This window comes from Monomorium pharaonis, chromosome 7 (assembly GCF_013373865.1).
Source record: "Monomorium pharaonis isolate MP-MQ-018 chromosome 7, ASM1337386v2, whole genome shotgun sequence".
Classification (NCBI taxonomy): Eukaryota; Metazoa; Arthropoda; class Insecta; order Hymenoptera; family Formicidae; genus Monomorium; species Monomorium pharaonis.
Genome location: NC_050473.1, coordinates 3,108,890 through 3,126,715, shown reverse-complemented (window position 1 = coordinate 3,126,715; position 17,826 = coordinate 3,108,890). Strand labels below are relative to the sequence as shown.

General features: G+C 45.4%; 1 protein-coding gene across 2 annotated transcripts in view; it reads left to right on the top strand.

Annotated features, from left to right (window-relative positions):
* Positions 1-17,826, top strand: part of LOC105829048 (N-acetylglucosamine-6-sulfatase) — a 73,191-nt gene that overhangs the window by 7,789 nt on the left and 47,576 nt on the right. The window lies entirely within an intron of this gene.

Sequence of the window (17,826 nt, the reverse complement as noted above, 5' to 3'; positions counted from 1 at the left end):
TCTCGAGCTTTCCGGTGATCTATCTTGAAACGGTATCCCTTGTTATTCGATAATTAGCTGTTCCCTCTTTAGGTGTAACTTGGCGCGAACCGTATCCTCTGATTTTCCTTTGGCCAACTCGCGCCTCCGCCTCCTCTCTACTCACCTCCATTTCGAGATCGGCAACGCGGAAAATACGAATTTACTGTAAATTAGTGAATTGGAAAATGACGGAGTGGAAGTGCTTCTTTTCTGACGGACTTTACGACGTTATACGCGTAACAAGACTAACAAGATCCACGACCATAAATCATAATTGGTAAAAAGGCGAAATTACTGCCTACCTCGAATAGTTCGCGTGACAAGCAGGAATTTTTAAAAAATCTGTCCAATATTTTTTTGCTTGAGGATAACAAAGCTAGCTGTTATAAAAGGAAAACGTAATAATTTTCAAAATATAATAATATATACAATAAAAATAAATCCTTTATACAACTAAGAATTTTTCAATGTTTGATTTTAAACAATATTAATATACAGTTACGATTATAATTACGTTTTCTTTTTAATTAATTATTTTCTATATTTTTTACTTTTGTATCGTGAATTTACATTATTTTTTCCCCAATTGAAAACTTTAAATCGCCTTTTTCGAAGGCACATGTACGCTGTAATACAAGGAAGCCGATTTACGATCTGCTCATTCGTCAGCGACACATTAATTCAAATGTCGCCATCGGCTAATTATAGCCTTGCCCAATTTTCCGCCGACACGGTACTGAGGAGCGCGAGGGATGAGCAGAGGGGCGCGTCTTTAATTACCGATCCATTTCTGCATAAATGCGCCGACCGAGAAACGGAGCCCCCGCCCGCCCGGCGGCCGGGGGATGATGAAACTCGCATTACCGGTGCCGAGCTTATACGAACTACACAGTAGTCTAATCAAACACGGAGCTATTAACCGGGTCAACATTTCGAGTTTAGGGGTACTTAGTGCCAAAGACTTCGCGGTACCTATGTCAATGACGCGCGCACGCACACGGCCGCGCGCGCACTCGTCGTCGTTGCCGTCGTCGTCGTCGTCGAGTACCACAACCTCGCTGTGCTCGTCCGCCGCCGTGTCGGGTGGCCTTAAATAAATATCTAATATGCCCGACCCCCGACTGAAACCCCCTCTTGCCCCTCCGCTCGGTCCCTGCCAATATTGTTTTAGGCACGGCGAGCAGCCGAGTTTTGTAACTCGAGAAATGAGCGCGACTCGAAGCGTGTGCACGGAAGCGGCGGGAGGGCGGTATAACAGCCTAGGTGTTCGAAGATCTCGTCAAGTACTTAAGCCCGCGGATGCTGCTACTGCAAGGCGAGCATACACCGGCGCTTTTCCCGTGATTTCGAGTAGGTAAATTCGCCCGAGAAGAAAAATATCGGGTCCTTCCACCCTCCCTCTGAGAGGGCTCCAGGCCGTAATCGGCTGCATTTCATGGAATAAGCTTCAAAGATAACAGATAGGGAAAACGTTCTTTCCTCTCCCGCAATTGTTGCAATATATATATTTATTTGTAAAAATGTTATATTATATTATATATACCTAGTTGTATTTATTTGTTTTAATATTCGGCTTTAAACTTATATGAAATTAATATTATATTTATATTTTATAATTCTACTATCAAGAAATTACTCTATTTACTTTTTTCTTTCTAATAAGTAACGATTATCTTCAATAAAGAACATTTTGTTGATTATAGTCTTAAAATATACTTGTCATAAATTTTAGAAAAATTTATTATATATTTACAAAAAATTAATATATAAAAAAATTATAGAATTGAATTGAAGAAAAGTCAAAGTAATAAGTAAATTGCATTTTTATTTTGATTTAATATTCTTGATTGAAGTATGGTAAATTACTAGGATTTAAAATATATTTTAAATAAATTTATTACTTATGATAAATTTACGATAGAGTTGCGGATATATAAATTATTTGAATTTTATTTAATATATAAATTATTTGAAATAAAGGGTTTTTATTTCACTCTAGTACATATTTTTTTGTGTATACACAAAAGTATATTTTAAGTAAATCTTATTTGTTTTAAGTAAAGGATGAGTGTATTTGAAGACTATTATCATCAAGAAGATATTCTTCGCAAAGATAATCGTTACTTAAAAGAAGAAAATTGCTTTCTCAGCATATAAGAATATATTTTTTGTGCTATGTAAAGTAACTTAAAATATAACGTGTGCGCGTATAAATTGGGGGCTATAAGTTCTCAATGTCTATTATCTCTCGTCAGAAAAATCGTATCAGAGATCGATCGCGACGCTGCTTAAAGCGGCATGTTAAAAAATTATTGGAGGAGCGAGATTAATAAAACCGCTAGGGAAAATCCACTCTCGGAAGTGGTCAAGGGATTTGTAAATAAGAGAACCCGAGATACTCCGGTGTACCGTAATCGTACGTTCCTACATCGTACGTTTTCACCGCAGAGGCGGAAGTTGCTCTTTCCGCCTCTCGTGTTGTAGCTCGCAGCTGCTACTTCCGTAGCGCCTGGCTTCGCCGTGGAAAGTGCCACTTTGTTTGCGGAAAGTGCTTTTTGCAAAGAAAATCACGCGGACATAATACGCGTAATGCCGCTGAATACCTTTTCCCCGAAGCAGCGAGCGCGAGTGTCCTTTCGAATCCAGCGAAACGTCGTGTATTCTTTTTTTTTTTTGTTACACACGCGCGTTGTGTCACGTTCAATCAGAAATTAGTTCTCTGCGAGGACGTTCCGTGCTTCACGCGTGATAATGTCAATGCCAGAGAAAATACCTGCGTTTTTTCTCCCCCATCCCCCTCTCCCCCTCGTGTTCTCTCTTTTTTCCGCTATCGGCCAGCGTTTGTCGCGGAAATAATTAATTAAGAGTAGAAAGCTCACCCCTGCCCTCTTCTCCTCCTCTCTCCGCCTTCTTCTTCTCTTCTCCTTCACCCTTCCGCCCGTTTCCATCTCACGCTCGCTTTCCGCACGCTTTTCTCCTTCTCCCCCGTACCCGCTAACTCATAACTGCGCTCGCCTCTCTGCTCGCTGCACCGTCGTGTGCCCCCTTTTGCCCGGCCGGCGCGACCCTTATTACCGTGTCGCAGCTCGGTTAACACGAGCGGGTTAATGAACAGCTCGGGTAAATATAGAATTTCTCATAAAAACTACAAATTACTGCTGCCGCGGGTTGCCCGGTATAGCGAGCGAGCGAACGATAGCCGCGGCGCGTACGTTTTCGTACTCTTTCCTTTTTTTTCCCCGTTCCCGCGAAAATTATACAACGCGGTTATAATACGGTGAGAATAGGGAATAATAAAGTCGCCGTGCCGCGCGCCCACTTTGAAGATTGTACCGCGATTTCCTGCTGAAAGGGACTGGGAGTTTCGCGGGGCCGGCTGATAATACAGCGACGGCGGCGGCGGCGGGTGAAAAAAATACAGCCGCCGAAAAAGAGAGAGAACCTCGGCGCAAAAAAGGGGCGCGTTTCGACGGAGAACTCGTTAATTGAAAAGGAAATGGTTCGCGCTGAGCCGACTTCGTATGCGTGCGGTCGAGGGATGGCGCCGTTTAATCATGCCCGTGACGACGGGGTAGTCGAAGTATCGCGCGATGGATAAGACAATTTCCGAAGATTTGTCTCGCTACCGATAGTCCAACGTACACACACACACACACACACACACACATACGCGCGCACACGGCGTATATCCCACACCGTCGTTGCTCCACGAGAGCGCGGCGCTCGCATTATATTATTACACTCGTGCTGCTGTTTGTCAGCTTAAAACCGGGAGCCATTAGCAGGTATTATTTTAGCCGTGATCCACTGTTAACGCGGAACAATGGCGCCGGCACGGTCGACGTCCCACGATATTAAATGAAGCGAAGTGATACATTTCGTACGGGGGTTGGGGGAAGCGGGTAAATAGGGACACACGGTGTGTTGCGGGAGCAACACAGGCGTTGCGGCACGGGGATGGACCGAGGATAGAGAGAAAACTCAGCGTCGACAGAAAGAGATAGAGGGAGAGGGGGTGATAAGACGGGGCTCGTCGCGTATTACGTTACGTCTCTGGCCTGTGTAAATACCGCAGCGCTGTAATCTAGAGTTAATGGTGCTCTAGTGACGCGAGAGTATCTATCATCGAGAGCACTATCGTCGTATCCCCCCTCGCCGCCCGTACAACCCCTTCCTCCCTCAGCCCCCGGGAGTCCTGCGCCGCGCGAAGCGAAGAGCCCCCTGATGTGTGCCGCCGCGGCGCGGTGCGGAGCTTTGCTTAATGATGTCCGGGAGCTACGCTTAAATTTCATCTCGCGCTCGCGCATCCGGCGCTCTCCTTTAATTCCTCGTCGGCCGCGGAGCTGATTTACCTGGAAGAACCGGACTTCCAATTTTGGTTTCTCCCGAGCTCGCGCGGAAATTAATTCGATCGGAGGGGGATGACTGTGCGGGCGCTCTCGGGCATAATCACGCGGTGATAAGATCCTCTATTGAGTCTTATCGTCACCAGTGACGATTCTGGCAGAAGAAATTAGAGAAATGACAAATGAAGCAACGAATTCCTTGGATACGAAGAGAGAGAAAGAGAGAGAGGATCAGCCAATGCGATTGCGAGATTTCGTGCGCCTAAATTATCGAGGAGATGTATTTCACATTTAACAACTTTCACAGCAATGAGGTAGAGCCCTGACGTTTAGCGGATACTTTCGAACCACTTTCTCCCTCGTGATCGAAGGGAGAAATCGAGGGAATATGTAATTATCCTCTTCTCGTCCCGTTTACTTTCAGACGATAAGCTCGCTCTGATTTTTCCCGAGGTATTAGGTTCAATTTTCTTCGTTTCTTCGTTCTCCCTGTCTCTCTCGCTCGTGAATCTCAGATGGATTTGATGTACAGCCCGTGATTTGATTATCGCGCCGATCTCTAGCTCCGGCGCATCGATCCGGCGCGGCGAGATGAGCCTGCGACGAGCGCAGATGGTAATCTCCGGCGAGAAGCGCACGTTCCACGCCGCTCGCTATATATATTATGCATATCGTTCCGCGGTCGGGACGCTGTCGCTGACAGCGCAATTATCGCGTCGCGGTTGCTCACCCCGCTCCCCTCCTTTTCTCGTCTCCTCTCTTCTCGCCGGCAACGTCGTCCTCGACGTCGGCGGAAGCGACGCTGCGCATCAGGCGGCGACGTTACGAGATCATCCAGCGAGATCAGCCTTCATCCACCATTGTTAAAATCTCAATTATCACCGGTGGTCGTGGAACGGAAAACCACCACCACCACCACCATCCCCGGGAGAAAAAAGAATCCCGCGTTCTGTAAATCTGAGTTGTTCTTCTCCCTTTCCTTTCCTCTTCTTTCCTTTTACCCTTAGGTAGATTCTCGCGTCAAAATAATAATGGAACGTCGTTTCGCGCTCGATGAATCTCGCCGACGGCCGATCGCTAGGTTTCCTTCACCCTCCTCTTCCCCTCAGCCTCAACCCCCAACGCGCGCATTAAGTTAATCGTCCTAATTAAATGGCAGCCTTCGGCAGCGAAGCGGGCGAGGGAGAGATCAAACGGGTAAAAAACACGGGCGGGTGAGAAGCGCGCGTGTTACGCGCTCACGCTTGCTCACCCGCCCGACGCGCACCTGTCAGAGATCAGAGTGTAATCGTGAAAATCAAAGAAACCGTGGCCAGCGGCGCGAAGCGACGTGACGGATACGTGCACGCGTGTATATATTTGCAGCGAGTGACAGCGAGAGAGAAAGAGAGGGGGAGAGAGAGAGAGAGAGAGAGAGAGAGAGAGAGAGAGAGAGAGAGAGAGAGAGAGAGAGAGAGAGAGCAGAGAGATCTGAGACTAGAGCGCTATCTTATCTATGCGAGAAATAATATCTAGAGTATATAGATCTATAGATATCGAGGCGAGTTATAGTTTAAATATTGAGTTGTGCGAGCACAGAGTAGAGAGCTAGATTTTGAGGGCTTTACTAGGCAGGAAGCCATTTTGGGGATCGGTGCTTTTGATTAATGAACCGCCGGAGAGCGTGTGTACGTTCCTGCGCTTTGTCGGCGGGAATAATAAACGGGAATCCTTGTTGGAGTATCAAATAGGAATCAGCTCTCGTGTCGGATAATCGATTAATAGTGGTCCGCGGATAATACGCGCATACTGTATCGCGCGTGGTGCACGTACCGTATGGATATCGTACCGGAAGCGCGATGCCACCGGTAATTTCCGTTCTATCCCACGAGCTCTCTCCCCTACCTCCGTCTTCCATCGTCTCCCGCGCGTTTGCCTCGACATTCCGAAATATTCTTAAACTGTTTAAACAGGACTGTTTGACTAACTCTCGGATTGTTCTTTAACGTTTTGCCGCTTCACTTTGCCGCGACGCGGGGCGAAGTTTCACGGAGCGAGGGACAACACCGCGAAAAAGAGAGAAAATGAGCTGATGTGTTGCCGATAGTAAGAAGCTCGCTTTGTTTAAAGATCAAGAAAATCAGATTAGCGGGTGAAGTACACTTATTTTCAAAGTTTTCGATTCGAGGTAGTCTCGAGAGAAAATGTCGAGGAAACATCCTGTTTGCGATGCGAGAGTCGCTTTTAAATATTGAAATTCTCAGTTCTCAGTCTTCACGAGTACTGAATTCCCTTTTGGCGATGTGTAAAATAGCAGTAATAATTTCTTAGTGTTAACATCGCGAAGATTCAATTTTGCTTATCGCAAAGTACATTTTAAACAATCACAATTGGCGTTCAGAATTCAGAGCAGAATTCTCTGTTTGTTTTTATGTACCGTGAAACAAATGAATTTGATGAATCAGAATTTACACACAAACATACAATGTACATAATGTATCGGGGTAGACTCGTAAATAAGTTCTGCTTTACTTAGCAAAATTGAATTTTTATACCTAAAAAGCATTGCAATACAGAAAGTTAAATACTCTACAAATAAAATTTTATAATCTGTTATGTATATATAATATATATTACAATATATATATTGTACTAGATAAAATAATTAGATACCATGGATAATACTGGTTTATCAGAAGACGTAATTCAGTAATTATCTTTATTTATAAATCAAATTTAATATATTAAATTACATATACACACATCAAAGCACGCATGAAATAACGGGGAGAATTTCTATCCTGAAATTTGACGCGAATTATAGATAAAATAGGTTTTACACGCGAATTGTTAATTATGCAACATGTAAAATGGTCGGTGCAACCGATATGGCAAGCTGCTTTTCGCCTGAAAATATCGGCGGATTCTCGCAGCGACGGCGTAATAAAATCGAGAGGCGGCCGCTTCAGGGTGTCGAGGGTGAAGAGGAGGGCGCGGAAAGGGGGAGACAGGGTGGCGCGAGGCGCATCGGAGGGGTGCACGCGTATACCTACCTACGTAGGTGCACGCGTATATACGGACGCGTTTTAAAACCTTAAATTCTCGATTCGTATCTTCGCGACGGGGCTGCCAGCGAAAGCCAGCCTGATACACAGTGACAACTTCCGGGATAGCCGGCAGCCCCCGGCGTCGTCGCGGATGCGATTGGCCGTCTCCGGAGATGGTGGGTGTGGCCCCCACAGCCAGACCGGTAACCATCATCCCTCTTGTCGCCGACACTTCGCGGAGTGAGTCCCCTCTACTTTCCCATCTCACCCGGGCGAAACGTACGGCTTACCCGCTAAACGAATCCTCTCCCGACGCACGGCACGGAGGGGGAAGACTTCGAAGACGTCCTTGGAGGGGAAGGCGAAGACGGACGGACGGACGGACGGAGGACACGGGATGCATCCTCCCTTTCCCCCTTCCCCCGTGAGAGGGGTAAGACGGTGACGCCGGGGAAGGGTATCTTTGTCGAAGGACACGGATAATCGGTCGACGTTGCTCTTGTCTCTTACGTAACGACGTTATATACAGTGCAAAACGGAAGGAAGGCTCCGTCACCGGAAACGAAGCCGTTTCTTTCCCCGATTTTATGACAAGGAGGCGACGAAGAGGTGACGCGTGAAACAATGACGGGAGTAAAACTGAGAAACTGGACGGAGATCCGTAAGTAGCTCAAGCTCCCCCGTAATTGATAAGAAAAGAAAAAACTGATGATCTCTCTCTCTCTCTCTCTCTCTCTCTCTAAATAAATTGTCCATTTAGATTCTAGGTGTAGAATGTCCTTGTACGAATCATCGCGATTTGAAGTTACGAGAGAACATAAGATATTATTTTTGCTGGAACAACTATTCTAAAAGCGTAAACATGCTTTGCAGAATCCTCACAACTACAATTGAGAAGATCATTTCACTAACGGCCGTGCGAAACGCAATCTCTTGGGTATTTAGAAATACAGATTTAATCAGATTTTTTTTCGATCTATGCAAGATTTGAAGTGCACAGAGAAAACTTTATAAATATTAAGCGTGGAGCAAGAAAGGAATTGTCAACATCTTTACTACTTTTTCATCAAATTATAATAGTATTTACACTACTTATGATATAATTCTTCGAAATTTTTGCTATAAAATCTTCTCCGTGTAGCAACTTTCCGTTCCTATGATAAATTTCTGACTTTGACGTCCCGCTGATTTGAAATGAAAAGAATCCTGTTCTTGATTTCACTTGAGGGAACAAGGCCTGGCACTGAGAACGCTATCTTGACGTTTGCACTTAGATTAGCGTATCGTTACTTAATCTAAATAATCCAAAAGACTTGTGTGGTTAAGAGATTTCCTTTCGCTTTCTCCGTGGGCCGAGGGAAACCAGAGATAAAGAAGAATAGAGCGACAGAGTGGCGATCTATTCGGTTTCCTTCGCTTTTCCATTTCCATCAATGTAGATGAACGTTAATCTCGGTTCAACTTATTCTTATAATTTTTTCCAAATTAAAAGTAGAAAAAGATAAAGGGCGAGTTATAAACCGAGATTGAATCCACATTGAAAATAGACATTAAGATGCAAAATGTACTGTACGTAGAAAATTTATACATAACATGAACTCTATAGATTTTCAGTATTGTCGATGCGTTTCAGAACGCCGCGCCGCACCCTTAGAAGTCTTTTCCGCGAATAATTCTCCCAGCGACGCCCTAGGACAGTTAATGGAAATGATACTGCTCTCGCGGTCTCGATCTCGCCCTTCCGCGTCCGTCGAAAGGGTTCGTAGTCGAAGATCTGAAGAAAGCGAGCCGATTCTACCCGCCCGGAGTGAAGAGCCTTCTTTCCTCGCGCGCCTCGCGATCCCTGGACCCGAGTCTCATCCCGTTGCGGGCAAAATCCGTCGGGATTTCACGCGTCGCGCCACATTATCGAATCCTACGTCGAGTTTAGACGGATTAGAACGCGCCGAGAGTAGCATCCGCCTCAACTGGACCTAGCGCCTCGCTCGGCCGTATTCCTCTTATGTCTTGTTTTTATTCGCATGAAGCACCCCGTTTGTTGCCGTGTTAACTCTCTCTAAATCGGAATCAGTGTATTATTCACTGAGAGACGCAGTAAATCGTCTGATTTTAGTGATAATGGTTCCTATAATCATCCTCAGCGCTTTCTATTATTAGGATATAAAGACTTAATTGTAATCTTTAAATATTTAAGATTTTAATTAAATTTTAATGTTATAATAATAAAAAAAAAGTATAAAGAATATTCGAGAACAGTAACTAGATTGGAAATATTATTATGAATAGTCAATGATGATCACAGTTATACTTAGGTATATCCCTGCGAATCAGTAAGATTTCACTGATTCAGGTTTGCAGACTGGATCACTTGGCAGGCCGACGTTTTAAATGTTACTCGAGGAACGTCGAAATGGCGACGAAATGAAAAATACCAGGACGTCTCCTTTAAGACGTCTCTACAACGTTATTCGACATTCGCGGGAAAATATGACTCCTAAAGAGATCGTCGAGTGGAGCCGGAACTCCTCATCACCGCGGGAGAGAAAACCAGGCGGGAAAGTAATCGGGCGCGTATATCGGGGAGGCGGCGAAGATTCTCTCCCGAGAGATAGGCAGAGAGGGATGGGGCGGGGGAGAAGGGTGAAGGAGGTGGGAACGATGGTGTCGTTTCGCGGTAATTCGATCCACGCGCCGTCACGTGACCCAAGTGTACTTCCGTCCGAGGCGAGGGTGACTCTTGCGGGCGCGCGCGGTGGCGCGGAGCCCGCTATCATGGCGCGACTCTCTCTCTCTCCCGAGGTTCGTGCAGCTGACGGCTCAATTATCTCAGCGAGGGTCTCACACAGTCACGCCTGCGATCTACGTGCCTATCCCCTTGGATAGCCGCTCTCCGGCACTCGCCCGGTCCCGGGGCGAACCTACGAGAGGAAGAGAGAGAGAGAGAGAGAGAGAGAGAGAGAGAGAGCAGTCGCTCAACCCCAAGCCCATTGTCCTCCAGCTATTAACCGCCCGCCTCCTTCGTAACCGAATGAAGGACTCATTGCCTTCGAATGCTTTGACTCCTGTCAGGCGATCGGTGCTAGTGACTGCTCCGTTGCGTCCGCCTTATTGCTGAGCTAATCTCCTTCCGAGTTTGTTCCCGCGGCACCACGGAGCGGCCTCGGCTGCGCGTAAAACAGATGAACCGCTCGCCTCGGAAGTAAATCGGGACGGAAATTTATATGGAATTGATAATTAATATAAATCCCCGCGCGAGATATGATTTCCGACCAGTTCCAACTAGCGGCGTTAAATTTATTTTATTTTCGAAATCGTGGAAAGTGCATTTCTGAAAATGACGAGTATTCCTCAAAACGCTCGTTTGGTGTTAATTAAATTCGAGTAAATATTAATACACATTTCTACCGAAAATTGGTATAGTGGCATCCTAGCGAGGTAACAGACCGGCATTGTTATGAAAATTAGTATGTCTGTAATAAAAACTTGCTATAATACAGCCAGTTTTTGTTAAAGACATACTACAATTGTCGCCGGTTTGTTACCTCGCTCACATGCAACTATACCTAGTTTCGGTAGAATATTCTCTACGTGTCTTAATATTTATTCGAATTTAATTAACACGGAACGAGTGGTTTGAGGAATACTCGCCATTTGTGCATGTAACGTGTGGCGAATACGCGTTGAATTACTTTATCGCTTCGTTACTCATGTCGCGCGCGTTGATGCCGTTGAAAGATTGCGGAGGAAGGCGTCAAATAACGCGTTTTCCGTGACGATGTTTCCTACTAGCGAGCGCGGTGTCTTAAAATTCAAGTCGGTGTATGTGTGTGTGTGTGTGTGTGTGTGTGTGTGTGCTCGGTGAACCATTAAGTTAATTGAAACCGGGAAACTTAGCATTCGCTTCTCCTTATGACGCACCGGTAATGTCACCATTAACGGACGCTCCTTATCCTGCGAAAGGCAAAGAATTTTACGTAAAAGCAATTTCACTAAAAATATCCTCCCCAAGGCAACGAGGGTGGCGACCGCGAATCTTGCGTCTCATGCGTCCGTCATCGGGTTCCTTATAATAATTCTTAGAGCTGTCAAATGTGAATTGTACACCATAAATCAAGCGAATTTAGTTTCGGCAAAGGAAGAGAGAGAGAGAGAGAGAGAGAGAGAGAGAGAGAGAGAGAGAGAGAGAGAGAGAGAGAGAGATACTATTGTCGTCCAGGAAAGAATTTCTCAACCTTCCGCGACCGGAACGTGTTTTCTTCGTTTGAGTTTCTTCAATGCGCTAATGGAAATGAAATCCCTTAGGATGAAGACTACGGATCCCCGACAAAGGCGGGGTTCAAGCAACCCTAAGGGCGAATCTCACCCCCGGCGTTACCTGTCCACGCCCTTGCCTCGCGTCGCGCCATTTGATTATATGAAAACTGCGAGAACATAATGAGGATCCCTCAGACCCCCGGGCCGCTGCTGTCGCGACTTAATCAACTTATCGATTAACGTTATCCGCGCTGTCGCGGATGAGAAGAGAGTCAATTTTACAAACAAGAGACGTCGAGGTGATCGAAAGTGTCCTGAGAAGGAACAAGGCCTTCGATAAATCGCGACAAATCGATTTTATTCGGCGTTTGCGAGTTTCGTTACAAATTAATTTTTCCACAGATAACAATAAATAATAAATTATTGAGGAACAATTTGCCGAAAACGTCTCGGATCTCCCGCGAATCCTGAAATCGCATCGCAATTTTTTTCAGGATATACATTTTTGCCTCGCCGGGAGGTTCGTGACGTACCTCTCCCCTCGCGGTTATCCACCGCCGTCGCGCTCTTTGTCATCTCGTCGTTCGCCGGAATAGAGGAAGAAAAGAAAAACAATCTGCGCGGAAGGAATCGCGCTCGTTAGCCTATAAACAACGGTTGAGCGAGGAAGGAACGGGGCAAAAAGAGGGAAGTCGCTTTCCGTTTGCCGGCTGCTGCCTGCTTTGCCGTTGCAGATGCGTCTCGGGCGAGGTTGCTCACGGCTCCCTTGTTATGCCCCGTCGTCGTAGTAGTCGTCGTCGTCGTCGTCGTCGTCGTCGTCGTTGTCGTCTCGTTATGCACGAATGAGCGTAAAGTTACGCGCAGCGAAAGGTACTGTGCTCTCCGACGCTCTCTTTGACAAAAACCGATTTTTTGAAGCTAAAAAAGAACGAAGGGGTTGGGAGGGGGTTACCGGGTGTTGCCGCTATGAACTGTCTTATTCGCGGGAAACTTCTATTGCGTTTCATCTGGGTTGCGTGTCGTGGGGTGCATTGAATCGTAGATCCCGCGCGACGCTGCTGGATCTCACAAACAAAAATTTCGATGACAGGGAAAAAAATTTTGTCAAGCTGCTTCTTCTCTCTCCAATGTAATATTCATTTATTTCACCGAGTAATTTACTCTTCATTTTATAAGTTAATCTATTCTGCATTACAAAGTTTTGCTTTTTTTTATTTTTTATTTTCAATTATTAAGCTTTTTTATCGCAAGCAGGAAGGTAAAGTATCGTGTTTTCAAATATGAAACCATGTTAAATAAAATAAATGGTAAATAAATCATACAAAATAGAGACTTTGCTAATCTCCAAAGTTCTCGAACTAATTCTCTTGGAGATCGAGATGAGAAGAAACGGAACGAAAGGCTAAAGAAAGAGAGAGAAACAGCGATGATATCGCGGGAAAAGTCGACGATAGTATCGATAAGAGCATCGTCGTTGATGTCGGCGACGGAAGCACCGTCGTGGAGAGAGAGAGACTCGCGGAACCGGGATCGCTCGTCCGTGTCGTTTCGTCGTATTGAATCAGTTTTCCCGGGGGGAGCAATAAAACATAGTCGGAATGCCGCGTTTCAATCGTCTCGCATTGTGAGGCTGGAGGTTCGAGGCGACGCGACGACGCACGCCAAAAGTGCCTTCGCGTTTGTACATATGTTGTACATGCAATCTCTCTTCTTCTCTCGGTGCTACTCTCTCTCGTGTGCCCCGCCAGCATCCGTGGCAGCTTCCCTTTGCCAGGATGCGCGCCTCCTCCGTCCTTTCACTCTTCCTCCGCCCCTTGCCGCCTCCTTCCCTTCCGTGCGAAAATAACAAGCTCGGAATACTCCTCGTCGGGATAGTAATTTGCAATTTTATTGAATTCCATCGGGAGCTCGCGTGTGGCGTTTCCGCGACGTGGGCGATAGCTCGCGATGTCGGTATTGCCTTTTTTATTATCGGGAGAGGGGAGGAAAAAGAAACGGGAAAGAGGCACAAAGTTTTAATGCCACAGTATCGAAAAACACTGCCAGATGTCACAGTTTTGATATTAAACAATACGTATTTTTAAAAAATAATTTTAATACGTTTTGTAATTTGCCCTTTTGAATAATTAATTCTATTTTTTTAATTTTTATTCTTCATAAATGAATAAATTAAAAAAATGTTTTGTAGAACCATAAAACAAATTAAAAACACGAGAAAGAATAAAGAATACTGTGGGGGAGGGAGAAAGAAATCTTTTTCCGTATCGAATAATGAAGAAGAAAAAATCTTGTAACGTCAACCTTCCGATCTATATATATTGGCACCTTAACGTTACATACTTTACATCAAATTCTATTCCTTATCGAACATTCCAAAATCTGCGAGATACATACCTGGATCCTCCCCTCGTGAGCAGAATATCGCGATGATGTCAGATATGAAGCAAGTACGTTGGGAGAAAACGGAAAATGATAGATTCTACATAGAGAGAAAGATTTCTTTAGATTGAATAAACAGTTTTGTTCGACTATTCCAAAGCATATATTCCTTTGGTTTTAATAAATCTTATTAAATCTAAAGAAATACGGGCAAAATTTATTAAAACTAAAGAAATATATGCTCTGGAATAGTCGAACAAAACTGTTTATTTAATCTAAAGAAATCTTTCTCTCTGTGTTGTTTGAAGGCTAAGCTATCTTAAATTCTATTCCAGGCAAGATATATATAAAGATATAATAAAGCGTCGATCGATTTGCATCCTGATCGTTCGACGATCAAAATTGCCGGGCGACGCCGGGGGACGGCGTCGAAGGGGGAGAGGGGGCGAGCGATACCCGGTTAGATTCGATGAGTTAACCGGCACTAGTTTATTGTCACACGTACACCGGTACGCGTATATACATACGCACTACCGGAAACCATTCGTCCTAGCAGTGCCACGGAGTGTGTAAACACCCGCGGACCCGGAGCCCAGTCTCTCTCTCCCGGTACGAGGTTACGAGGGTGCACGGAGGACGGAAGGGTGGTAGCGGCGGCGGCGGCGGCGGCGGCGATAGTGGTGGCGGCGGCGGAGACCGGGGGGTTGATTTTCGTTCGGGGATGTGGTAACGTACAGACCGGGTGCAGAAATCGTGTGGGTTTCTATCCCCGCGGGCTATATCCCCGGAATCAGCTGCCAGATTATTCTATTACCGCGTATCAACATGGGGTTTGTTTGATCTGAAAACACGGGCCCGCCACATTGTTTCACCCAGATAAAGAATTTAACGTCGGGTAATTAAAAGGACTTCCCTCCTTCCCCCTTACCACCTTCTCGTCATCCTCCTTCTCCTTCTTCTCTACCTGCGCCTCTTCCGTGCCCTCTCCTCCTCTCCCTTCCCTCTCCCACCCCGCCGCACGCAGGACGCGGGCGAGGATACAGGAGGAGCTAGAGATACGCGCGCGACGGAGGACACGCGCGTCTTGCGATTCGCGTCTTTAATTTCCTTCCGACTCGTCTCTCCGGCGGTGGCTTGTCGCGCGCAAATCCCTCCTGGGAACGTTTCGAACCACTTCGCGGCACGAAGCACTCCGAGCACTCGTCTATGCATTACGCGGGTGTTTGCCCCCGTAAAGTCGTCCTCCGTCCCGCTCCACGCTCGGCACACTCGAATTCTCGCTCCGTCGAAAATCTGATCGATAGAAAGAACCAATTTTAATCTTTTAGACAAGTCCCGGAAGTCTTGCGGGCTAAACGAAAACTCGTGAAGACTAAGCTGCGTAAAGATACGCGAGTTCGACGAACTCCTGAATTATTTAAGACACCGAGAGTGTCTTTTAAATATAACAAAAAGAGAAATAAGTTTCAACCTTTTTTTTCCTAAAAACATGTAATTAAATATAATTAAATTTATATGAAAGTTACATTATAATATAAAATATATTAAAAACATTTTTTGCCGCTTTCTCTCTCTCTCTCTCTCTCTCTCTCTCTCTCTCTCTCTCTCTCTCTCTCTCTCAATATAGAAAGTAATCAGACTCAAATTTCATAGTTTTCATCAATCTTGTTAAAATTAAGTGAAGAATTATAATTCGCTAATCGCGAAGGGGACGCGATCGCGACACGGTTCCTGCGGGATCATGACAGCGTATCCTGGCAAGATAAGAAAGCGACCGACGAACTGGCACCGTCGTCGCCGGACCGTGAATTGTGTCTCGCTTTTACGCGAATGATTAAATTCTATATCGAAATTGAATCGTTGAATTATTAACTAGTTTAGTGTGCGTTTTGTGTAACCGGCATTCGCCCTTGTTTAAGCAACGCTTTATTATATATTTAAACGCAACAAATTCAAACTCTCCTCCCTTTTCCGTCGGCGTTTAATTATTGTAATATTATCGAACTCTATCGCAACTCCGCATTAGTAATGACGTACAAATAATTCCGCCACCACCCGTTTGCCACTGTACAATATATTCGCGCGGTGTGTAGGGCAAAATAGCTTAATTCGTCCGGACCGGTGCGGCCTTTGTTATTTCCTCGAATAATGTAGTTTATAAATTAAATACGTCGATTTTTCGCCCGACTGTGTGTCGAGTGCCATCGATCGCCGCCTCGTTCCCGGCGTAACAATCATCGCCGTTATGACCGCCCATCTCGCATGGGTATCGTGCTCACTCCTCCCTCCCTCCCTCCTTCTCTCTTCCGCCCTTCGATGGCCCCTGCTCCAGTTCCGTAACTTACACCTTTCCGATTGCGTAATTCTAAAGAGATCTACTTTGCGCGAGGAAATCTCTCACGATCTCGCTATCGCATTTATATAATGCGCTTCTTCTAACGCCAAATATCTGATATGAATTTTAACGACTGACTGCCTCTTGCGAAGGAAATGAATAAATTTATGTAGTTATGTATAAATTTATTCTTCATAAGAGAGATCTGACTGATATGAAGATGGTACTAAATCAAGAACTTCCTCGTCAATCTGTTTCAAGATGATTTCTCAAGGAAAAAGTTTTTACTAGAGAATTTTGAGAAATTGTGCAACTTCAATGCAATGTTTAATTGAAAAAAGATTCCCAGTTTGTAGCGTTATCCTTTTATTGATAGTCTTTCGATTCGATAAAGCGTTGGAATAATTATTTGCGAATAAACTCGGCGTTCGCTCTAAGAAACGAATTCGGGAAATTTCGGCCATTTTTTCGGGAAGGAACGCGCGATGCCCATTTGCACAGGTGTCGTGTCGCGGGACGAGTGTCGAGTGGCGGAAATTGTCAGCGGCAAAATTACGGGGCGACGGTCGATTCATCGACGTCGAAACAATAACAATCGGCGTATGCCCGACGATACGGTAATTAAAATAAAATTAATTGGATTGCCCGCGCGCGCACTCGCGGCCGAATCTTTCGAAGGAGATGACTGCACAGCCGTAGGGGTGTTTTGTGCGTTATTGCATATAATGCACTGTTTATTTTGCACTCTCTCTCTCTCTCTCTCGACGCTCATTTTCACCCCCGCCTTTGCCCCCTTCCCTCCGATCCTCCTTTCGGAGCGAGTATGCATTATACGCGGAACGCGTAGACATATATATGCGCATACATGTTATGCGTTCGGGCAATCCGCTTCTCCTCCCTTCACCCCTCGGGACGATTCTCACCCCTCTAGCTTCTCGAAATCATCGACACGTACATACATTCTTATACAATAATTGCGATCACTGTTTGCGAAGAAAAAATACGATGCGTCGAAAGTAGGAAAGAAGATGCCAAATGTACTTTTTGCCTTCGAGATTTTTTTTTTTTTTTTAACAGCGCGAAACTTTGGTAACGGTTGATCAATTGTTTTTCGCGATCAATTATGATTATACTTCGGCTTTAAGCGCCAGTGGCCACAGGAGGACTTGACGATTCCTACGGCAATCGCTTGCCGAAGTTCTCAGCGCGGGGAAACCCCGAATAATCGATCACGATAATTTATTGATGCTACTGGCTTAGCCTGAGCGGCGCTTCCATCCTCCGCGAAGTTTACGTCTTCGAGAGTGTCTCCGTGAACTTTCCATTAAATTTTCACCGGGAATTGTCCTGATCTGTCCCTTCCAACTTTCTCGCGGTCCGACGGCAAAAATCTCACGGGATGTTCTCTGACTATCCCGCGAAAACCAGCTTCCATTGAATCTGCGGAGCAAAATCGACGAGAGTT